This window comes from Pseudoliparis swirei, unplaced genomic scaffold (assembly GCF_029220125.1).
Source record: "Pseudoliparis swirei isolate HS2019 ecotype Mariana Trench unplaced genomic scaffold, NWPU_hadal_v1 hadal_32, whole genome shotgun sequence".
Classification (NCBI taxonomy): domain Eukaryota; kingdom Metazoa; phylum Chordata; class Actinopteri; order Perciformes; family Liparidae; genus Pseudoliparis; species Pseudoliparis swirei.
The window spans coordinates 159,504-162,598 of NW_026613268.1; the positions used below are offsets into that span (position 1 = coordinate 159,504).

The following is a 3,095-nucleotide window of genomic DNA, read 5'->3' on the forward strand; positions in this document are numbered from 1 at the left end:
ATTACAGAGAGTGAATCCTCCAAATGGTATGTGTGGATTATTGTGAATTAACACTGTGTGTGTGTGTGTGTGTGTGTGTGTGTGTGTCCCAGGCCTGAAACCGGGTCCGCTTTATGCGCAGCTGAAAGCCGGCAAGCCAGTAACGCTGGCCAGCGGCCGCGTGGTTCTGTCCAGCGGTGCTGGAAGAGGCCATTCCGGGTCGTAAGTCTGCGTCTTCGGCGACTGCAGCTCGGCCGTGGGCGACGGCGCGCTGAGGCTGTGCGGCGGGGCGGACGTCCTGGTCCACGAGGCCACGCTCGGGGACGAGCACCGAGCCAAAGCGGAGGACCGCGGACACAGTACGCCCGGGATGGCGGCCGCGGTGGCCCGGGCCTGCCGCAGCGGAGGCTGGTGACCCACTTCAGCCAGAGGTACAAACCCGCCCCCTCGCACCACGACGGGGCGAGGACGGCGTGGCGGAGCTCAAGCGGCAGGCGGAGCGCCGCTGCAGGACAGCGCGTGGAAGTGACCTTGGCCGAGACTTTCTCACTCTGCCCGTTCCGCTCAGACGACCACACCAGTGAATTGTGTTTGTGTCGACGGTCTCGGTTCACACGCGGTGCCATGAGACTGGCGCTGGTCAAAGTCCACGAGTCTGAGCACTTTTAGGACTCGTGCTCACTCTCGACGGCGGTGACGATGCCTGATCTGTTTCAGCCTCAGCACCGTCGCTCCGACAATTAGGAAGTTTGAACATCTGTCGGATTCCATGGCGCCTGACCATTATACTGACTGTTATACAACAATGCATTGATTAGTAATTATCCAAATGGGTCTCCATTGACCCCCTCCAAAAAAAAGACCACATTTTAATCTAATTTATTCAGTAGAAAGTCTCTAAATAGAATATAGCATGAACAGTAAAGCGGTCGGTTTCGGTCCGTCTTGTTTTCTCTGAGTAAACATCTGTGCTGTGATGATGAAGAACATGCAGGTGAACCTGTTCATGGACCTGTACTCAAGGTATTTAAGTACAACAGAACATGTTTAATGATTTTTACCAAAAAGGGAGAAAAAACCTAATTGGTTTATGTAAAATTCTTACAATAAAAATGTCTTGATCAATTCTCATTGTTACATTTTTCACTGTCTATCTGGATATATTTTCTATGTTTTTATTCACAAGGTTCTTTTTTCAGAACATGACTGCTGACTTTTTTCCTGCTACTTCTAATATCTATATAGATATATAAATGTGTATTTTTATATATATGAATATAACATTTTGTTATCCTCATCATACTGAATCTATAAAGCCCAAAATCACACATTTGCCTTAGAGGGCTTTACTTTATACCTTTCTTGATTTCTTTATGGACATGCTATGACTTTCCAATTTCAACTACACTTAACTGACTTATGCCATTACAATTTTTCTCTTCTATGAATCTCTTGTCGATAAAGAACATGAAGTCGTCTCTGCACCTTTTCCAGAGCTTTATTTCTGGATCTGTACACAAGGTATTAAAGTACAACAGAAATACAAAATAATGTTTAACCAAAACAAAAAAAACTCAATGCTTATGTACAATTCTTATAAACAATAAAGAGCTTTTTGAACATTTCTCAGTGAAGTTTTTGATTGTCTATATTTCTGGATATACACTTTAAAGTTTTTTATTCACAAAAAGGTGTTTTCAAAGGACTCGAGTTCTCTTTTCCAAAACCACAACTGCTATTTGTTTTTCCTTTTTAAACTTCAAAACACAATACAAAATATAAAATAAATTTGTTTGGTGCTTTCTTGCACACACACACACGTCTCATACCGGAGATATCAATAAAATATCACATTTTTGAGAGTTCACAGGGTGGTGAAAAACCTACTTCTACTACTTAATGGCCTTTACATTCTGACAGTTTTCTGAGTCTTTGTACAAACCACAGGTGAAATAAATATCACTGCACTGCTAAAGCTACACGAGCTTTGAGGACCTACTGCACATTGCATTAAAAAGATAAACTAGCTCTCCACACACTAAGAGCAGCAGCCATCCCTTTAGCGTCAAGACAAATATAGATATGAAAAGAAAAGAAGAGAAGGATACGCATCTTTTAGACATGGCTTCAAGTTTTGAAGGCAAAATTGCAACATTGAGTAATATCAATAAGTCTTCAGGTAAAGCCGTTTTCAGTGGTTACCACTGGGGGGGGGGGACACGGCTGGCATGCGTGTTTCAGCCGTGTCCGAGGGGGGGCGTGACTTTCCAAAGAGAGAAACTCAATTCAAACACCAAGTCAACTGATAAAATGCAAAAAAAACAAAATATCTGTACATATCTACAAATTATTGCCTTTTGACAAGGAATCAAAATTAAAACCTTTGTATCGACATAGATTCACAAGTATAAGAGGTCAGTTCATAAACTTTTTAAAGGCTATTTGCTAATTATTTACATGAAATGCAGAAGTGAATATCTCCTCCGATGCTGGGCGTGGAAAATTAATTAGTAATGGTTTCCGAAGCGTGAATCCGGTCTGTAACCACGTCATGGTAAATTACTACATCGATAGACAAGACACACATGATGTACCCCTGAAACAAACTAGTCATAGCACAATGCATAGATAAATTAAGTAAACACGACTACTGCATCCTATCGACCCGAAAAACCTTTGAAAATTCACAATTCTGGACTTCAGTCAAGAGAAAACCTCCATTTCTGCTACTACTCCGAGAAACTGTTGACTAGATCACACGAGGCCTCCTGGAGGCAGATCCAACACAACATCCAAGTGGCTTTAAATAAGAGATAATACTGCTAACAGCTTGCTAAGTGGGCTGAACATGGCATGATTTGATTTAAGAGCATATTCTGACATGTTTACGACAAATAAAAGAGAGTTGGACTAAATGGGATAACAATGACTAAACAAGCAGACCAACCGAAGACGAGCTTTAAGGAGAACCTTTGAGGCCAGATGAAGAGGAAGATCATCTCCGTGCTCGTGTTGCTCTTCACACACGCTCTAGCAAAGAAGTGGACTTGAGGCGACCAGCAACCATTTGCACCGGCCCGGTTACTAAAAAGTACCTGTAAACAAAACTTGAAGTG

General features: G+C 42.6%; 1 pseudogene; it reads left to right on the forward strand.

Moving 5' to 3' along the window:
* LOC130191287 (zinc phosphodiesterase ELAC protein 1-like) overlaps nucleotides 1–1,604 on the forward strand; it is a 5,241-nt pseudogene extending 3,637 nt beyond the window's left edge.
* The last annotated feature ends 1,491 nt before the right edge of the window (nucleotides 1,605–3,095 follow it).